The sequence below is a fragment of the Tenrec ecaudatus genome, chromosome 8 (assembly GCF_050624435.1).
Source record: "Tenrec ecaudatus isolate mTenEca1 chromosome 8, mTenEca1.hap1, whole genome shotgun sequence".
NCBI classification, from domain to species: domain Eukaryota; kingdom Metazoa; phylum Chordata; class Mammalia; order Afrosoricida; family Tenrecidae; genus Tenrec; species Tenrec ecaudatus.
Genome location: NC_134537.1, coordinates 104,320,221 through 104,342,529, shown reverse-complemented (window position 1 = coordinate 104,342,529; position 22,309 = coordinate 104,320,221). Strand labels below are relative to the sequence as shown.

General features: G+C 39.8%; 1 protein-coding gene and 1 pseudogene across 8 annotated transcripts in view; one reads left to right on the top strand and one right to left on the bottom strand.

Annotated features, from left to right (window-relative positions):
- Positions 1-22,309, top strand: part of UNC5D (unc-5 netrin receptor D) — a 697,582-nt gene that overhangs the window by 127,821 nt on the left and 547,452 nt on the right. The window lies entirely within an intron of this gene.
- Positions 3,510-3,937, bottom strand: LOC142454437 (mitochondrial import receptor subunit TOM22 homolog pseudogene; annotated as a pseudogene).

Below are 22,309 nucleotides of genomic sequence, written 5' to 3'. Positions count from 1 at the left end.
TTGTATGAGCCCCTAATAAATTGTTTTAAAAAAAAAGCCAAGTGAGGAGTGTTATAAACCAGTTGAAAATGCAAGTTGATTTGAACGTGGACTTTATGTTGATCTTTGGTTTGTCTGTGTAGTATCCCAAGATCTCAGGTCAAAGAGCACTATTTTTTTCTGGAGGAAACCCAAGTCATGTCTAAGATGCTACAGTTCTTACCAAAAAAAAAAAAAAGAGTTCAAAAAATCTTTGCCTTATGCTATGGTTCTTCAATAGACATCCCCTTGACTAAGGGGGGAAAGAAAGAAAGACATGAACTCTAGTGTGTGGGAAGACAGGAAAAAGCTGTCAGTGGATGCCAAGATTTTATAAATATTTAAACTAGTAGAAACTGACAGAGGAACTGTGGAAACAATCATTTTCTTTGTCTGGAATTGCAAATCAGTGTAGAGACTGCTTAAATGATAATGACTAATTAAATATATATTTATGGAGAGCATAATGAAAAATGAGCAGGACTGTGTAGGTATTTTGCAGAAATATGTTTGAACAGTCCACATAAAGTATTGGTGATGAATGGGTTTCCAAGGTGTAGTTTCATCTTTAAAACTGTATGCTTTTGTTTCACTCGTCCCAATATAAGGCTCCACAATCAATATATGGATTATATAGTTGGAGCCACTTCTCTGCCAAAAGAGAAAGGAGGGACAATAGAAGACTTTTCAACGAGTGTCGTAACGGCAAATGAACACACACACACACACACACACACACACAAAAGTCCTGCTGACACACAACAATACATGAAAGTGTGTGATCTATTTGACAATATTTTTTCCATGAAAGGAAAAATAAAATTGAGTACCAAATGTACAGTATTTAATAAACCAAAAACCTAGATAGAAAAATTTAAAATGTGATTTTGAATTTACCATGAAATCAGTTGTCATTTTGCCTATAGACAGTGTAGCTCTGTTGTTCTAAATATTAAATGATTCCTGTAAAAATAATTTCTTGTTAAATAGTTTTTTATTAAAATAATAATCTGGACAATCAGTTGTCCCTATTAACAACAATTAATTGTTCCTATTAAAATTTTGAAGGCCATTGTGCTAGAACATATATTCTTCTTTAACATATACTTACTTCCTTCTTTTTCGTTCATTGATTTTTGTGTTAGGTATTGGCATACCCAGGAATAGTTCTCTCATTTTGTTTGTGTTAATTTTTATAAAACCACACCAGACTTCTTTAGAGTAGCACAATATATCAATGCAGACAAGATACTTTATACATTAGAGTACAATAGCCATTATTCTTTAGTTCAGGTTAATTGAAGCTTGACTGAAGTAAAACAAAATAAAACAAAACACAGCAACAAGTAAATGTAAGAGTGAGTGCAAGGATAGTGAATAAAAAACATGTTCTGGAAAATGTTCTTTGATTCATGTAATGTGATCTGGTCAACAGATCACCTCAATGGACAAGTTAAAATAATTTGCTCATTTGGAACAGAATTAGATTCTCCAAATCAAAGAAGCAACCCAGTAGCTGGCCCTAAGCCACAGCTATGCTAGCTCAGGAGGCAGGAGTCTCCCCTTGCAATATGTTTTGAAAGTAGACTTTGAAATTCGCATCTAAAGGTTTGTAAAGCAGACGTTGGCTATTTTTTTAAGCTACGTGCTTATATAATACGATATAAACATGGCCCTCCATTTTTCTCTAGTATGTTTTTTAGTTTATCATACAACATGTTCACCCTAGTTTACGCAAACTTATGGGGTCACTTTCCTCGAAGCTAGGAAGCATTTTCTTTGAGAGTCACAGAATAGAGATGTAAGGATTGTGCTTGAATCTTCATACACAGTCTCATCCCCCCTCTTCTGCTGAGAGCGCATCCTTTGAACAACATCAGTGATTTGTCTTCACAATTTGCTGAAAAGATCTTTGAGTATCATTGCTTACATAGCAGTGCAGTCTTCCGTGCGAAGTGGCCTCCCATGAGCTTTGATGCAGTCACGGGTAGCAAGGGCCACTTTACTCAGTGTTCTTCTCCACCTTTTATGCTTTCCTTCTTTTTCCACTTTTTTCTCGCTGAACTCACTGCCACTGAGACAGTTCGAACTAACAGCAACCCTGTAGGACAGTCGAACTGCCCCTGTGGATTTATGAGGCCATAACTCTATGGGAGTAGAAAGCCCCATCTTTCTCCTGTGGCGTGGATGGTATTTTCAAACTACCAACCTTTTAGTTAGCAGCTAAAATAAATTCCCACCCAGCACCACTATATGCATGAAAGAGTGAAACACTATCCTTTCCTGAAACACTGCCCAGTCCTAAGTCATCCTCACAGCTGTCAACTTTGAACACATTGTTGCAGCTTCTGTGTCAGACCACCCGGTGGAGAGTCTTCCTCTTTTTCTGTAACCTTCCATCAAGTCTGATGTCTTTCTCCAGGGCCTAGTCTCTTGTGAGAGTTTGCCCTGCTCCGTGAGACAGGTCCTCCCTTCCTGGATTCCAAGGAGCGCAGTTCATGGGTCATTGTTTTTCTGCCGGCTTCCTTAGTTCTTGTCCATCTCTCACAGGTACCTGAAGTGATGAAAACCAAGACTTCGGCGAAGCACACCTTAGTCCTTTCTGTGACATCTTTGGGTTTGGGTTTTTAAACTGTGAGCAGGTCTTATGCAGCAGATTTGATCTCAGCACTGTGCCTTCTAATGTCTTACCTAGTGATTCCATTAGCATTGATTGCCCATCTCTGTACAATCATGGGAAAAAAAGACAAATTCTGAAAGTGTTTCACACATGCTTACTCTAGTCATAACATTTCTTACTGCTACCTTTTAAACAGTGTGTGCACATGTGCGAGCCCTTGTGTGTGCATGATCGGGTGTGTGGGTTAAATAAAACTGTATAAGGACAGCAGGGTTGGAAATGTATACAGCATTGATGACTGCAAATAAGCTGAAAGGATTCACAGGTGTGCAAATTTTTTTCAGTTGGAATCATTTTTAATATATAAATACAAAAAGTGATTGCTGCCATTTTTTTATACACACATTACAGGGTTATTGGCTAAAAGGCAGAGGAACCAGCTCTTCCCAATACATGGGCACACAGTGGGGGTTTTGAGCCATGCCACTGTAATGCACTGTGCTGTTTGTTGCACATTGTGTGTCCCTCCCCCACCTCTCCACTCTGAACCAGCCAAGCCTCCCACAGTAGGGGACATTCCTCGCAGGGCCTCAGAAGAGAGAGGATAGTTGTTCAGGACAACTTGGGGGCCATTTAGAGAGGGGTGAGTGCACTCGGGTCGGCAAGCAGATGGAAGAGCGATTCTGGCGGAGTGGCAGGCACAGGTGTATCTCTAGGGCAGGTGTATCTGTAGGGCAGACTCCCACCTGTTCCACACAGATCAATGTGCCAAAGTTTGACCAAAGAAAACAAAACAAAAAACTCCCCAAGTCAGCAGTTCTAACAATTGAAATTCAAACTTCTCCCACTAAGCTCAATACAGGCTAAAGTTCTAGATCTTCCCAGGCAGTGATGGTAGAGGCCCTGACATTCCTCCCGACAGTCCTGTGCTGGCCCTAGGAGTACCTGCCGCTGCTGGAGCTGCTGCTGTTGCTCCATTTGCAACTTCTCCATCTCGAAGACTACAGGGAGAACCAGAATCATAAAGGAAGTGGTCCCAATCCATAAGGCTGCCCTGGAAAACCTGTACATCTTTTGAGCCACAAAAAAGGAGAGGCCAAAAGTGTCTCTGGCCGCGGACCGGACTTTCTCCGGTAACTTCTCCGTCAGACCCCAGAGTCTCTCTGACAGGGTCTCATCTGGCTCCTCGTCATCGTCCTCCTCTAGCTCCTCCTCAGTCTTCTCCACATCCCCTTTCAGGAGCAACTCGTCCGGGGACGCTGGTGCCCCAGGGCCAGCTGCAGCGGCGGCGGCAGCCATGGCTGTAGTCCAGGTGTGCAAATTTTTAACAAAGACCCACCTTCTGAACTCGAAACTCAAATTAGATCTCCTTCTGTCCCCTGCCAAGTCTCATGGACCTTTTATATAATGATGGCTTTCTAAAGTCAGAGAGGACTTATACAGGGACTTGTATAGTATTCCAGACTGTGATGCTTAAAGCACTGAGCTCAAAATAGGAAGGATGTCCCTGAATTTTGACTGTATTTTACACAATCCAGCAGGTTGAATTGTGCCAGGCTAAGTATTTTTAAGTCTCAACTGTGATGGCAAGTGGAACCATCATATTTGACGTCTAAATTCTAGTCAGCGCCACCCCCATCCTGGTGCTCTTGAAGAAGACCCCAACAACAGCTCTTCTTGCACATAGAGAACAATGCTTGCTGTTCTCCAGAAAGAAAACAAAGTTTCAAATATTAAACTCAAAGTAAAACGGTGAAATATGCTAATTTTGAAAAGCCCACTTGAAGACTTTATAGATACAATATAACATAATATATCAGTTCCTCATTTGAGAAATGGATTACATTAATCTTAAAATTACAATATTTATATTTTATTTTAAAAACATTTATAATACAAATAAAAGCTAAAATATGGAAAAATTCTTTTTACTTAGATAACAAAATTTGATAATAACAGTGTTCATATTCGCATGAAAATGGGAGCATATCTACATTAGGAAACTCGTATGAGATACATTTTCCTGGAGGGAAACTTGGGTTAAGATTAAAATCCCAATTCATATCTCCAATTTCCAAAATGTCTTCTTAGAAAAACACATGCAAATACACAAAGAAATATTTGCCTAAAGATACACCAGGATATTTCTTGTACAGTAAAGCCTGGGAAAGTCAGAATCGGTGTGAGGTGGACACCAGTGAGAGAAGAAAAATTCAAATAATTACTATTGAAATGAGAGCTAGAAAAGTGCTCAGCCTACCCCGTGCCAAAGACAAGATGGGAAGAGCTGTGGAAAAATAAGGCAGTGTGTGCCTTCAACTTCTGGTCCTCACAGGTCTTACACTATTGGGAAACATTCAAAATAACACCTCAGTAGTATTGCCCCAAGTTAAAGGATTGGGAAGAATATGTAAATACAAATACATACTTAGATAAATTGATAGCTGTTATTGAGTCTGTGTGACCTCACATAAAAGAGAACGAAGCGTTGCTTGGTCTTGCATCAGTCTCATCGTGGCCTTGAAGCGTGAGTGCATAACTGTAGATTTTGTGCCGATCTCTCTATCTCATCAAGGACCTCCCTCACTCTCACTGGACCTCTAGTTCAGCAACCATGATGTTCCCCTCTAGAAGTTGATGCATTCTATGACATATTTCAAAGCAAGTGAGTTGAATAATATTATGTTGTGATCCGTAAAGCATTCATTGGCCAGTTTGCAAACGTAGGTCACCAGGTTGTCCTCCCATATATTTTTCAGAGTGGATTCTCTCCTGAGAATAGGTGACTGTGCTTCTATTTTAAACACTGGTGACATAGCTTCCAGAATTTCAGCAGCACACAAGCTATGCTCATACAATACGTTAACAGAAGGGTTGGAGTATATAAATATAGTGTTTACTGTATAAACAAGGATGCATTCTATAGCTATGTATATGAAACAATGTTCTTATGGGAAATGAAATGTATCTTTCAAGTTTTGATGAATATTACATGGGAGCACATTACGGATTTGATCAATACAGACGATATTCACATAACTAGTAGTTGTGATTCTGGTGGAGGCATTTTATCTGATTTTTATTTGATTTCATTGGTCCATATCTTTCATCTCAGACTTTTCATAACTGTTGTTTTTCACATACATAATTTTAAATGTAAAGAAAGAACTACTAACACAAGAATTGTAGATGAAAAGAATTATGTAGGGAAAACCAAGGGGTAATCTCCATTTGTTTCTTTTTATTATTGTACTATAATTATCGATTTAATTGTGGCTGGGAAAAAATGAGATACTAAGGAGGATTTTAGAAGACATTATTTGTTCTATAAAGATTTTTCCTCAACGATGCTATTTCTTAATATTGACACGCACTTGACTAATGTCTCTGCTTTATGTGGAGCAGGATAGTGAATATGAACATAATAAAACAAAAATAAATCAACAGAAAACAACCTATAAACTGTGACCTTAAATATAGAAGTCATTAAGAATAAAGTGATTTATTGAGCAACATTAAAAAACACTTGTCATGACAAAAACTGTCATAAGTACATTTTGCACCAACACCATTTGAGAACCCAAGTTTTTGGGACCTCTATCCAGGCCAAAGGTCTAAATTCTTTAAAATAAAAAAATTCCTGGGAATCAATAGGAAAAATGCCAAACAGTCAACAGAAAAAGGAATTATAAATAATGAGTCAATAGCTCACAGAACAGGAGGTACAAATGACTCCAGAGCATAGCAGTATGTGACATACATACATGCATATATATGGGTTTATACCTACACACACACACACATATATATATATACATACACCATTATTTCACCCATTTATTGTTGACAATACAAATGTTTAATAATACTCTTAGTGTTTTGGATACATTCATCTATTGGGGAGTGTACATTTACACAATCCATAGGTAGGCCTAATTCCCAGTGATTATCTAAATTATAAATACCTATGCTCATTTTACATAGATCAGTGTCTGGTTAGATAAGCTAAATACATCTTACGTTAGCAAGAGAAGTTTACGAGGAAATTGATTACAGCCTTGTTAGGAAGAAGCAAAAGACTGCAGGCATCCTGCTTACTCATAGCGACCTGCTTGGTGGGTTTCAGCTCCTATGGAGTTGCCCATCATGAGGATTGGTTTCATGTATTAATAATGATTAATCTCCAAAGTGTTTTGTGAGAAGTGAGGTTCAGGACAGTGTATACTGATTATGCAGAAAGGGGTGGGAAATTATACAGCTCCGCACATGCACATGCAATTTATATATAAAATGAACAAGTGCAAATGTATATAATGTATGTTTAAATATAATACTTATTAAATTCATAAAGGCATGTGTGCTTGCATTAAAAATGTATTCGCCGGAAGCATCTATTGCCACAGGAAAACTACTGAGTGCCTGGAAGTAGCGATGAGAGGGTAATTTTTGCTGTGTACTCTATATAAAGTTTGGAGTTTGAATAATGCAAGTATCTTATAGCCTAAAACAAGTGAAATATATTTAAAATGCAATTAAAATAAAATATTATGGCTGCACAAAGTTTATGGTAAGTTCAGCAATGAGTTGGAAGATGGTACTAAGCAGACGGAGAAAGTCATTTGACCCACAGAGACATCTTTGCCAGTAAGGAGCACTCTGGCCTTCCTTCTTCCTTCTTCCAATACAGATCTGTTTGCCCTTTGAGCAGTCCATGGTACATTCCAGTACCACAATTCAAATACATCGATTCTTTTCCTCTCGTTTTCTCACCTGATCATAGTTTTATCGCGAGTGCTACACATACGACCAAGCAAATGTGTCTTTCTGCCTCTGTATGTTCTTTTCACCTTGCTTTATTTTTCCTTCCAATAGAGTAGACAAAGCAGGGACAGCACTGTAACACATGAGTGACAGCCTGTCTTTGGAAAAGTTCACTGTAGGAATTTTTATGAGTTTATGACATCTTTGTTAATAAGCAGTTAACTCCAAATCTTACAAGATGTTAGCAGAGAGGTAGTGAACTCCAGAGCAACTTGAGTTGATTCTTATGCATGTGTATTCAAGGTAGTTGATCTTTATGTTTTTGACTATGCATATCTTAGTCTGCAGGGCCACCAAAAGGCAGAAGTAACTCTAGCAACTGGTTTGGTTTAGTCAATCCAGTATCATCCAGCAGTTTTCCCATTTTGAGGCTAACATGCTTGAGACCAGAGAAGCAAAATTTTTACTGTCTCATCACTTCTAATTTCTAGCGGGTCTTTGAGGTTAGAGAAGACCTTTCTCAAAGGGTTTCGGAGACTAAGTGTTTGTGGACGCTGACAGCCTCATCACCCTCCTGAGGCCATGCTAGCGAGTTTGAACTGTCGCCCTTTAGATCAGCAGCCCAACACTTGACCCCAAAGGAGTGACCTTGGTTTGGAGTTTATGAGTCATTTTCTCCAGATAATCCTTTGCTACGATACAAACAAACTACAAAACCTAGTGGGTTAAACTATCATTTTACATAGATGTACATGGACTGCTCTCTTTTGTGCAGTGGTTCTCAACCGGTGGGTTGTGACCCCTTTGGGGGTTGAATGACCTTTTCAGAGGGTCATCCAATTAGGAAGGCCCAGGCTGAGTGGTCTTATTCTCCTCCAGGTTGGGGAAGCTGGGCCAGGAGGATGCACTTCTAAGATGACTTGTTCACTCACACCTGTGGCACCTCAATTCTGGGGATTTTAGCTCTTTCTGTGTGTCCTCCTTTGGGGCCTTTTTTATGTGGCCTGGACAACATGCTTGTATCAGGCTAGGCCCATTTCTTCCCTGCAGCATGTCTCCAACAGAGGGTGTTTCAAGTGTGTTGTGGTCTCTTTAGGACTAACATGGTAACAGGTACACTGTCACTTCTGCCATGTTCCCTCTGTCAGTATACTGCCAGAGTCTATTCACATTCCAAGGGAGGGATGGAGATTCAAACTCTCCATGGCAGGGTTGTCAAGTAGTTGTGGCCATTTTTAATCCAAGGTCCGAAACAGCATATTGTTAAATCCTGAAAGGCTTCATTTGTCTCGGACTCTGAAGTATTCCTTCCCATCTGATTATCTGTCGACCCGAGTCACTGTCAAGTAGCTCAATCTCTTTACCTTAGTAGGAAATCCCTGTCCCTGAATAGTGGATCCATCATGTAACAAGATCCTAAGTCCCAAAGCTTACTCTTTCTTTAATAGCATGTTGAAAAGAAGTTTCCTGGTCATTGTCTTTGTCTGTCATATCAGTTGGAAGTAGCTTCTGAAAATCCTGTTGTGCAATGTGGTCACTAACCAGGCACACACTGGACCGTACCTCCAATTTCCCTGCTATCAACATTCAACCCTTTCTAAAGGCATCTGTGTATGTTTGCACCTGGTTTCCCAGCATCCAGAAATATGTTTGTTGCTATTAAGTTCTATAGAGTAGGCTCCGACCTGTAGCAACACTACACACAGAACAAAGCATGGCTAGGTCCTGTACCATCCTCACAATTGTTCTTATGATGCCGGAGAAATCCATCTCAGTAAGGGCCTTCCTCTTTTTTGCCTCCCTACTGCTTTACCAAAGAGGATGTCCTCCTCTAGGGACTGGTCTCACCCTACAATATGCCCAAAGTATGTAAGACAGAATCTTGACATCTTTGCCAGTAAGGAGCACTCTGGCCTTCCTTCTTCCAATACAGATCTGTTTGACCTTTGAGCAGTCCATGTACATCTATTCTTCTAAGGTGTGGTAGTTACATAATCATATGGCATTGATAGAGTGAAGGGGTAGAGTCTAGCCTGCCAATCAGGTCACAGCTTGGTGAAGTCTCCTTGTGGGCATGGCCTTCTCACGAGGACTCTGGGAACTTCTCTTTTTCTCTCTGGATGTGGGTCACACACACTCTTTCTGCTTCACCTTCCTGATTGACAAGCTACATGGAGCCACACTGATGGCAGACAGACCCTGGAGCTGGAGGAGCCACATGGAGACCCATGCCAGTGCTGAGAAGCTTCCACTGCCACTGGATCCAAAAGACTTTCCACCCACCAGCCTGTGATCTTCTTTCAGCATCATCTGCACTGGACTGGGATGTTTTCTCAATATACCATATATACTCGAGTATAAGCTGACCCAACTATCAGCCGAGGCACCTAATTTTACCACAAAAACGGCATTAAAAATGCGCTGAAAAACCTGGCTTAATATATGAGTATATATAGTACAATTGCTCTTTGATGTAAAGCTCTCTCACGCTCATCTGAGTATCTCTGGATTTTTTTCTCTGATTACCCTGACCTAGCACATTGGGCCTTCCTAATTAAGGTCACACTTTAACATGCATACGATGCACTAGAGAAGACCAGGACTTGGGCCAGCCACAACATAGTCCTCAAAGTAATGTCCTTGCTCTTCAACACTTGAAAGAGGTCTTGCGCAACAGATTTACCTAATGTAATACGTCTTCTGTTTCTTGACTGCTGGCTCCATGAGCATTGATTGAAATGCTTGTCAAATTCAACATCAAGTTGTAATCCTGCTGAAGGCCACAGCCCTTGGTCTTCCTCAGCACGTGCTTCCAGTCCTCCTCACTTTCCGCGAGCAAGGTTGTGTCATCTGATTACTGTAGTTAATAAACTTTCCCTCCACCTGCTGCTGCACTCTGCTTCATACCATCCAGTCTCTCTGATGAGAAGATACAACCGTCAGGCACACCTTTCCTGATTTTCATCCATGCAGTATTCTCGTGTTCTGTTCACGCAGCCGCCTCGCTCTACGACAAGTCCTGAAATAGAATGAATTGTCTCAGAGTCGCCATTCTTCTACTCCCAAGGTTATTCTCCGTTTATTATGGTCCAGACCGTTGAATTCCTTTGCATGTTCAATAAATCACAAGTAACCTTCTGGTATTCCCTGCTTTACGCCTAGATCCACCCGACATATTTAGGTTTCCAGTATCTGAAAATACTTCAAAGTCCTTGTTTAGTGGTAGCGTGTATGTTGCTGGGATGCTGGAAACCATGACACTGGTATTTCAAGTGGCAGCAGGGTCACCCAAAGTGAACAGGTTTCAATGGAGCTTGCAGACTAAACAGACATCGGAGAATCAGCTGCCTCCTTCTGAAGCAGAAGCAGCAGCTATAACCCTTATGCATATCTTCGAAGGAATGTGGTTAGTGCCCAATGAATGTAAATTGGTGATAATGGAATTATTTTACTGCCTTAAATTCTTTCAAACGTACTCATTTTTTATCACTACCTCTATTCTGGCTCATATGCGTCAGAGTCCCCTCTGTGGCTCTGGGTTGGTTGATTTTTCAGGAGGATCTGTTTTGGTTACTATACTTTTTTCTCTTTGTCATCCTACATCTCTTAATTGATTTCTCTGACACCAGTCTTCCTTTTCTCCTCATTACTGCTTAAGTAATTATCCTAAAATGAAAATCCAGTGGTATGAATTCCTTCCTTTAATTTCTTTAATGGCTCTACTGTCCCCAGGATAAAGTTAAAATCCTTTAAAGCCTCTGCATAATTTTCCCCAGTCCTCGTCTGCTTCATCTCTGACTTACTTTCCCTTCCGAATTGATTTCCCTGCTGTACGGAGTAATTCTGTTTTCTGGGTATACTTTTCTGACTCTTCACTTCTGGTCTTTCTCTTGATAGTTCCTCTTCTGGATCACTTAGGCCTCTTCCTTGCATCACACAAAGCCCTCCCATTTCAGAGCTCTGAGTTGTGATACCGGTTTCCTCAAGAAATCTTCTCTGGCCCACACAGGCCAGGCTAATTTTCTGTCTTACATGCTCCTGCTGTTTTCTTCTCTTTTTCATTTATGGTAGCTTCTAATGTCTGCCGAGTACTACTTGGCATTGTTTGTTTGTCGGTCTTAGTTTCTAACCCATTAGAAGTTTACGAGAACAGACACTGGGTTTTTTGAACATTGTCATGCCCAAATATAGCACACTCACATATCACCCACCCTCAACCCCCCAAACAACCAATAAACAGCATCTTTGGGTTGATTATGACTATGGAAACCCCAAATAGAGATTTTGAAGCTATGAAATTTTTATGGGAGCAGACAGCCTCTTCTTTCTCCCTTTAAGTGTCTGGTGGATTTCGGCTGCTGTCATAGACCCCAGCCTTGCCCCTGGCCTGTCAGCACAGGATGCACGGTTGGCTCAGTTAGGTTAATAGTAAACAGGCCTGAGCTAATGATTTTTTGAGTGCAGCAATTCATCCAATTTTTATTATCAACATATTTTGTTGACTAATAGTTTTATTTATTTATTCTTTTTAGTTTATTGTCTTCTTTGTAAGGGGCAGTTGAGATTTCCATGTAAGTGACTCTAATTTATAGCAGCGTTTCCTCGTTTATGTTAAATTTGAAGTTCTGTGAGTTTTCTGCTGCTCCTTGATCTTGCTCAGCATCTCTAGTTTTAGAATATGTCCCTTGGGCAGGGAATGTACAGATGTGCTTTATACAATTGATGTATGTATATGTATGGATTGTGGTAAGAGTTGTTGGAGTCCCTAATAAAATGTAAAAGAAGAAAAGAGAAAAAAAATGATTAGGGCAAAGACTGTACAGATGTGCTTTATACAATTGATGTATGTATATGTATGAACTGTGATAAGAATTGTATCAGCCCCAATAAATTGTTAAAAAAAAAAGAGTAAAATAAAGCACATGTTTGTAATAAAAAAAAAAAAAGAATATGTCCCTTGTTGCTGTCTGTTATCTCCTGCATTTAAATCACAGGCCAGCATATTTTCTTCAAGAAGCCTTCAAACCCTTGAACTATTTTATTCAATTTTCACTTAAAAAAATTGAAATTTCTTTGGTTTATGATATACATAATTATGAACCAGGCCAGTCAGTCATGATTTTACACTGATAAAAAAATGTAGGAACAGTTTTAGCTTTGACTTTTGGTATTCCTTTGGAAATGGTTGAGCTGGACAAGTGGAATTTTTTATATAAGTAGAGTAAAAGCAAACTATTGAAAATTACGATTGCTTATGAATAGATACTATTCAGACAGAAAATGGTTATAAAAGATAGTAAGACTTCAGATCTTTGTTTTGCACATAGAGATTTTGTTCCGTTTTCGTACTGATTTTCTCGTTCACAGAGGGGAGGATACCTTTCTGCTGTGGTTTCTTCTCCTCTTGGCACAGAGACCATAAACTTTCTCCAAACATATTCTTCACACAGCTTCCAACTCCCATCTGCTTGTAATCTACTGATGAGAAGACCTCATTGCCTCTGAAAAGTCAAATCCTGCTCTGTATGTCTGGGGGACACTCACAGAACTACCAGGGGCTCCTAAATGTGAGGCAATTGTATTTTGTCTGATAATCAGACATATGAGCACTGTATTTTACTACCTGGAGTATTCTGGTCCATTGAATGTCCTGGTTAATGCAGCTACCCTGCACGATTACCTAATGGTTGAGACTCCTACAGCAACCATAAGAAAATGCCACGGAATCCATGACCTTAAAGAACAGAAAGTAATTTTCGCACACTCTGGAGGCTGCAGGTTCAAATCAGTGTCTTGGCTGTATTAGTATGCTGCGTTCTGTGCTGCTTATAGCAGCGCCTACCTCCATCGGCACGTGGTATCTCCCAAGGTGCATCTCTCTCTGTCCTTGTTGCTTTTCACTGTCCCGCCAATTCAGACTCACAGAAACCCCAGGCATTCCAGAATAGAACTATGCGCCGTGGGTTTTCAAGGATACACACTTTCAGAAGAAGACGGCCAGGCCTGTCTTCAGAGATGCTTCTAAGTGGATTTGCGCCCTCAACCTTGCATTTGATTACCTGGTTGGGCACCCAGGCTCCCATTTATATAATACACTGATCAGAAGGGATTGCTCAGGTATGGGACTCACCCTACTCTTGTGTGACGTTTTGAACAGGCCAAAAGGAGAACCCTACTTCCCCACAGGGTGACATTCACAAGCAGAGAGATCAACATATATTTGGGAGGGACAAAATTTAATCTATGGTGCCTACTTTCAGAGACTGTGAAAGGGCTTCAAAGCATTCATGCAAATGGAATTAAAAGATAATGGTTAAATCATTATGTCTCTCATTTCTTTTAATACCTATATGAGACTCAATGTAATTTCTGGTCCCTCAGCATTAAATACAGTAATCACATTCATTTAATGGATGTATTTCTGAATTCCCCCCTTATACAATAATTTACAAAGTGGATCTAAAAATTATGAATATCAGTTATCATTATATTGTGAAAGCTGGGGAGTGAGGGTTAATGGAGAGTTTCTGTACATCAGCTAACTACAATCAATTTTCATTTGTGTCCGAAGTAAGTTGAAATTATTCTATTTAATGTGAAAATTCAAAAAAATGAAGTCGAATGCTGGCTGGTTCTAGAAGGTTTTTTTTCATTGCACTGGGCTGTTTTCCCTCCCTGTCCCAGAAAGCTTTACTTGTTGTGACCGGCTAGGTGCTGTAGAGTAGTTCACCAGGACCTCACAATGGCATTATCTCCTGTTTCCTCTCATGCAAATGGAAATGACCTTCCAGCCAGGCCTAACATGTTAAAGATCTATAATCCACACCAGAGTTTTTCTTCTGTAGGGACTACTTTAATTGGAGAGCCTCTGTACCTCAAATCTGATCAAATGCTTCCTCCTTTGAAGCAGCTTTTGTGAACTTGATTAAATCAGAGTTATGGAAGATGTGGTCTCTGATCTTGGGCTCTCCTGAGCTGCTGATTGACGATGCTCTGCTAGGCATATTCTCCGGAATGCTGAGTGTGTTCCAGAATTCTATAATCTGTCTTCTTTAATGCACTGTCTAGAAACTACCAGTCATTACTAGGAAAGAAGATTGTCCCCTCTGTTCCATGTGTCTGAAGTTTAACTGCAGCTGTGTGATAAGTCAAGTATGTGCATCTCGGAATTGTGTCTATTCATTTGTGTTCTGTGAGACATAGTTCAGGGGCAGGGAAGACATTCTAGGCCTGGTGGTGGGTACAAATGTTGACTGCATACAATATATTCATACACTTATAAGACATTGCCAATGTGTATTTTAAATTTCAAAGCTTCAGACCCCAACTATGTGTAGTTTCAAGCTCCTATTGTGTTTTCTGCTTGTCTTTCCCAGATGGGAAAACTATGTCTGGAACAGAATTGTAAAAATGCCATTGCTTTAGATAGCTTTATATTTTTACATACACGACAGCTTAAAAAAACATTGCTTGAAAATATATACTCTCAAATATGAAAACTGCATTTGGGCTTAAAAAATTAAAAAGTAGAATAAATGTAAAGGATGCCAAAATATCTGAAAATCAACATGTTTGCTAGAATTGTGATAAGGGTGTATGGATGATGGGAGCTTTCAGGGTGCTTGTGTTAAATAAATCCAGGTTTCTGCAGGGTGGAGTGGGACTGAATGAATACTAGACCAGGAATTAGGAAAACCAGGGTCTGGTCCTGGCTCTGTTCCATTGACCATGCCTTATGCAAACATTCTTACCTCTCACTGTTGTTTCTTCATCTGGATTAGATGATAGCTAAGATCTAAGGGAAATCTCCTGGATACCTTTTGTTAAAGCATTGACAATGGGAAAATATGCGAAAGAACACAAAAATAAACAACAAACATTCAGGACAAAAGATTAGCTCCTTAGCCCAGTGTCTTCAGGATGCCCACTCTGAAAGCTCAGAAAGCCCCCTCCTGGCATGCTTCCCTTGCAGGGGTGTTGACTGCCATTGACTCCACCGGCTACGCACGGTTAGAGACACAGAGACCTCGAAGGGGTGATTAGCTTGAAGCCAGTGGGCAAGCCCTTGTGAGTGTTCACATTCATCGGAATTGAACGTTTCCAGTGCGCCCAGCATTCCCAATGATGTGAGCCTTAGCAATAGTTCTACTTCACCATCTGTCTTGAGATTGTGTTTTGGTTTGTTCTTTTGTGAAGTCATCCTTGAAATATTCTTCTGTGTAGAACAACTCAAATAAGTTAAAGGCATTTCCCAAAATATATATTGACCAATTGTAAGTATATTAAATATTGCACTTAATTCTAGTCACACCTTTGCATACTCCAGCCTTTCTGAATTAGAATGTATTTATCATGGATGGGAATCCTCATGATGTAGTGGGTTATGTCTTGGGCTGCTAACTGCAAGGTCAGCAGTTGGAAACCAGCAGCCCCTTTGGGGGAGGGGAGAGAGATGAGACTGTCTACTCCTTTCAAGATGCATAACCTTGCTAGCATGCCTCATGGTTGTGCATTGGGAAGTGGATTATTGCAGGTACAGTTACGTTAAAATGCAAAACCTTATTATTTGATCTCCTTTGACCCATTTTAAATTTGGTCCAGTTTTTAGTGTTTTCTACCTTTTCTCAGTTGAAGTTTTTCTTGGTTTTATTTTGTTGGGTTTTTTGTTGTTGTTGTTTTGTCTTTCTTAGTTTGAAATCCAGGATAGGTAAATCAGTAGAGACTAACTGTATTAATAGCTTCATAGGGTGAGGCAGGGGACATTGGGGGGAAATAGGGAAGTAATAATATTGAGTACAAGAAAGAAGAAAATATTCTAAAATGGATAGTGGTGATGATTATACAACTTGTTAATATGATTGTGATATGAATGTCAATAACACGGTTTTAAAAACAGAATTTTTTTAAATTATGGCCTTAGAAAAAATAGACGCATATCTCCCCTGCCCTTAGGGTTGTTCTGAGGCAGAATTGACACTGGTAGTGAATTTGCCTTTTGGTTTTCGTGTCTTATAATTAAAATTGCCAAAGTGCTTTCACTTTGATATGTAAAACGATGTCGCATCCTGCAATCAAATCTCTCTCAGATGGAGACTCGCCTCTCTCATGGGAAGGCTCCATGTCCGAGGTGCGTGAGAGAGCCATAAAACCCTCATGAACATTTCTCACTGCCCAACATCCCAAACAACGATACAGGCTCAATGTTGGACATGGAGGCATTTTGCAACACATATCCATTGTGTGGGTCCCAGTTCCCACTTGAGTCAACCCTCCAACGCCCCTCCTCTGTGGATTTTTCCCTTGCTTACTTTACTATCGAGTCAAACATGCTCCTGCAGAACTAGAAATCTTTAAGGACATGGATTTTCTCTTTTGCAAATGCACTTTCTTACAAGAGCACAGGTATGAAGTCTTAAGTCTAGGTCCTGACACAATAAATGGTAGCCATAAAGCGCCCTCTGTAAGAGCTCTCTCTGGTGTTGCTCATGGATTTTGCATTTTCGTATGTAGCTTTCTGTTAGGGAGGCTATTTCTCACCAGGCGTGATCAGGAGACAAATACCAACGTATTAAACAAAGGGGGAATTCTTGTTGCAAGCTACTGGACAACTCTGACAATGGAGATAACTGAGCCCTTAGATGTAGGGATTCCCCCCCCCCCTCTTTTTCAGTTTTAAGTTGATATATTTTAAAATGTAAAGAAAGTTTGTCAAAACAATGTTCTTTTAAATTCTCCCTCACATTTCACAAATGACTATTGTTTTCAAAACCATGAAATTAACACTGGTATAATTTCCTGGTAATTTGTTTTTTGTTTTGTTTTGGGGGGGGGCATGTAATTTCTATAGTAACTACTCAATTTTGCTGGTGTAAAGCAAAAGCAACCATCATAGACAACCTGTCATGGGTCTGTTTCAAAAGTTCTCACCTACAAAACAGATAGCAAGCAACCTTTTTTTAGTGTGCCAAACCATGCCATCTATAGACTTCAGTCAAATTGTGTTAATTGTCCCATGAATGTCTTTTCTGTGGCCCAGAGCTCAATCCTAGATCACGGGTTTCATAACCATCTTTCAAGTTGGATTTTTCTGATATATTTTCATGGCCACATACTATGGTCCTGTTAGGATTACCCTTCCTATTTTAATTTTATTTATTTACATTTTGGAGAAGAGTTAGCTTCAGTCAGTGCTTCGGGCATACTCTCCTAGGAAGACAGGAGAGTCCATAGAGCCACGATCATGATATCAGCATACATATTATGCCAAGTGGTGCTACATTTCTCCCTCTTTTTTTACATTTGTTTGTAATTTATAAGTTACACGTTATTAGTTTTTTTCTTTTGTAATCTTGTGATTCTTTCAGATTCTGTAAATATTATTTTGCATGCACACACACAAAGAACACATACAATTTTGTATAATTTTATATATGTCAGTATTTATGTTAAAATGAATGGTGTCATACTGATATCATTAATTTCAATCTTATTAAACATATGCATTTAATATACTCTTTTTCAGAGTTATCCCTCCAAAATATTTAAACGTGGTTATGTTATTCATTTCTAATGAAGAGAGGTTAATTTTTAGTATTTGTGTGCCAACTTTATTCATTCTGATTATTGATTTATCACATAGCATTTGAAGCATTAAAATAGACCTAAAGCAATATATACATATATATATGTATAAATATATAGGTGAAACTTTATTACTCAGAAAATTTCACTCTCAAGATTCCTTTTATCCCAATTTGTGGGGGAAGGTCAGATGCTCACAGGCATCCTCCCTGAGGATGATTAGTTGCCAGACTGCAATGGGCCCCACTCCCTACTGTTAAAGAAAATGGATGCCTGCAGTCATCTATTTGGTTCCAGTAGGTGGGGTTTACACCCTACTGATAATGGATCCTATGGAGATCCAGAGAACAGGTCAAAGTTAAGCAGCCATCCTAAATCTAGGATCCGCCCATCTTGTCACATGTAGATCCCTAATCCCTCCTCTTCCTATTGCATGTATGTTCCTAGACCACGCCCTCTCATTACTATATTACCTATAACACAGCCCCTTCCTGTGATGTATGTCCTCACCTGTAATTAGGGTGCTTGCATGTCCCCAGAGAATATAAAAAGCTTGGGCTAGCATTAAAGACTCTCTCTCCCTCCATGTGTACCACCAAGCCGGGCTGAGGTGAGCACGCTACCATGAATAGTGTCTGACTCCATTTATTTCAATACTTCTCTTCTATCTCTCATGCTCTCTACAACTTTACTATGATCTTTACTTATTATCGCTGTACAATTGCGCCTACCAGACCCGTAATGATGTGTTAGGGGCTGGTTTCCCCTGACACCAATTAAGTGCTTATTATTTAATACTTAATCTCATTTGTACTTCTTTCCTAGTTTCATTTTGCACAAGTGAGCAGAACCGTGGATATTTCTTATTACTGTCCTTTCTACCACCTCCATCCATAGTAAATGCATCTACATAGCAGTTTTCACTGCAGCACTGTTGTCGGTGCAACACCTGGGAAAGAACCGCTAGGTCAGGCTAGAAGAACAGCGGAATCGCCCTGAATACCCACACAAAGAAGAGGCAGGCCGCTGGAACAAAGGAATGAAGGAGGTGTCCATAGATTATTTTTCTACCAGTAATTGTCCAATTTCTAAGGCTAGCTTTTTAGTTTGCATTTTCAGTGGGAGAAAAACAAGACAGTTGAGAAGAATCATATAGTTACTCATCAGTTACAGTCAGGGCAGCTAGATAAAGTGTCTGAGAACTTCCTTTGTCCAAGATGGAAGAAATTTTCATAGATACTAGGCACAAGTAGAAGCTGAGATGGTTATCATTAGAAAATTGACAGTGATAATATAATTTATATATATACATATGTGTGCTATAATTACATAATTTTATGTCAATGTGCACATATATAAAAGTAAAGGGGTGGTATTCAACTGTCAATCAGGTCTCAGCCTGATTTTGCCTCCTTGTTAGCCTGGCCTTCTCAGAAGAAGGTCCCTGGGAACCTGCCCTGCTCGCTCTGCCTTCACCTTCCTGCTGGCTGACCCCGATTGCTGCCAGAGCCACGGCCGTTGGATCCACAAGACTGGGAACTTATCAGTCTGTGATCTTCCTGCATTCTGCATCATTGCATGTGGCTGCTTGAATCTGAAAAAGGGACTTATGGATTAGTATCAGACTTGTAGACTTTATTTGGACAGGGCTGGGACGTTTTTAATTCCTTGTTGATATAAAGCTCTTTCTTACGCCTATATGAGTGTCTCTGGATTTGCTTTTCTAGTCAACCCTGTCCAACACTATATATATTTAATATCAGGTTTATATTGAGCTGTCAAAAATGTGTTAGACTGCTAACTGCTAGGTTAGCAGTTCAAACCCACTAGACATTCCACCAGAGAAAGATGAGGTTTTCTGCTCCTATAAAGATTTATAGCCTTGGAAATCCTATATATGGTCACGGTAAATTGTAAAGGATTCAATGGCCGTTTCTTTTTTCTTTTTGGTGTGTGTGTGTGTGTGTGTGTGTGTGTGTGTTTGTGTGTGTGTTTGGAGTAGTTGGGGGATGCTTTTGGTAGCCCCTTCTGGGATGTGAAAAGAGTTGATCAAACATATTGTACCACCTCTCCTTTCCTCTCTTTATCACTTTGTACAAATTCAAGACATTTTGGGGGGGTAATCCCAAACCAAAACCCACTGTCATCTAGTTGATCTTGACACATATCCCATCTGTAGGGCAGCGTATAGACTTGACATGAGTCAAGATCAACTGACTGGAAATGTCTTGAATTTGGGCAAAGTGATAAGGAGAGGAAAGCAGAGGTGGTACCATATGAACAACTTTAATGCTTAGCCACGTTTAGATGCACCTGGAATTAAATCCCACTTTGATTAATCAGGTGTGTGTGTGTGTATCAAGTAGATATTCTGGAGGGTCTAAGGGTACAGAGATTTGTATTCTTTGTTCATTCTTTTCCTATTTCTTTTTCTTTTCTTCCTTTATTTGAGATACCGATCAACTGCCAGTTTACCTGTATCCTGTTGCCTAATATCCTTATTCCTTTGCCCGGACACGCTATACCATTCCCCCCCCCCCCACACACACACACATAGTTAGTCTGGGTAAACTAGAGAAGCAAATGCATAGATATTCATATGTGTATAAGAAAGATCAAGTCCATAAGTTCAATATCAGCCCATATGTCCGATACAAATTTATAGGTCCTCTTTAGAGTCACGAAACACATGCAATGATGAATGCAGGAAGATCACAGGCCAGTGGTGGTAGAGGCATCTCAGCGCTGGCAGGGGTCTCCACGTGGCTCCTCCAGTTCCCAGGGCACAGGGTCTGTCAGAATAGTGCCTTGTGTCTTGTCAGTAGAGTTTGTCTCAGGGAGTGAGCCTAGAGAAAAGGTGTCTCCTGCCTCCAAGGAGGAAATGCAGGCGTTCCCAGAATTCTCAGGAGAAGGCCATGCCCACACAGAGGCCTCATTGTCTGTGACCTGATTGACAGATGAGACTCCACCCCTTCACTTTTAATCCTCTCAAGTCCCAAACTGACACCAGATTATGTAACACACACACACACACACACACACACACTCACAATCTCTCATTTTGACTAGTTCTTACTTAATCATCAGTTCTCAATTTAGATATAATTTCTCAGGTGGCTTTTTTCTGACTCTTTAGAATCAATAACATTTTTCTATTTTTTAAAAATGTGTCTAGGAAACTGCTGTATTGTTTAGATAATTATCTGTTTACCCCCTCCTCTGAGCCATTTGAGTATGAAGTCTGTCTGGTAGATACATCATTGTGCTCACTTAGAGCAATATGGACCATATTTACCACCCACAACATATTTGTTAAAGGAATGAATTCATGGATGGTCTGGTCCAGCAGTCAATAGAATCTGAGGGAGCAGAGATGTGAGATAGTGTATAATCTAGGTTCTGCTTCTTTTGAGTAATAGAGAGGCTATGCATATAATTGAAAATGTATTGAACAGCAGCTAAGAAAACAGGGTAATTAAAGCATGATTACCATCATTTGAGATATATTACATACTGTATTTTGTTGGGTTGTAGACCGCTTGATAAAAAGCTTAATCATCCAAGATTAATGGAAATTATTTCTTAGCTTATGTCATAATAGAGATCATCAGCCTTGTGCAATCTTCCTTTGTACAACTCCAAGTGGAATAAGAATAATAAAATAGTTTCAAATGTGCAACTGTTTGGCACATCTTTAGTGGCTACAATTTAGTTATGAAAAGTAACAACAGGCTGCAAATCTGTTGGTTTAAATAGTACTTAAAAGTTTCTTAATGAACTTACATAGCTTTACTGGGGAGCATTTCTCCCAATTATTGTTCATTGTGTCTCTTCCAGAGGATATGTGTAATATGAAGAATTTCCAAGTGATCATGGAGTGCTTTTGTCTTTCTCGAAACAATTGAGCATCCTCTAGAACTAATGCCCTTTACTCTCTAGCTATCTCTGTTTTATAATATATATCTGCATAGAGTTGGGGGGGAGAAAGCGAGCATGATGAAAGGTGGATGATGTCCGAATCGTCCGTTCCACACTCTTCCTCTCCTTCTCTGTCTCCACCCTTCCACAATTCCCATGAACCTTTCTCTTTAATGTTTCCACTTCTCATTTTCCCCCTATATCAAGCCTCAATGGAACATTTTCCTTGAACTTTTCTTAGGCTCCCTTATATAGAACAAAAGAAAGGGATGGTAGGGGAAACCCTGATATTAGGGTAGGCTGCCAGAGTGGGAATTCAACCTCCCACACATGATAACAGATCTAATGGACACCAGCATGGTAGTGGACTGTAGGTATGGACCCTCATACTTTTCAGAGGGGAAAATATCA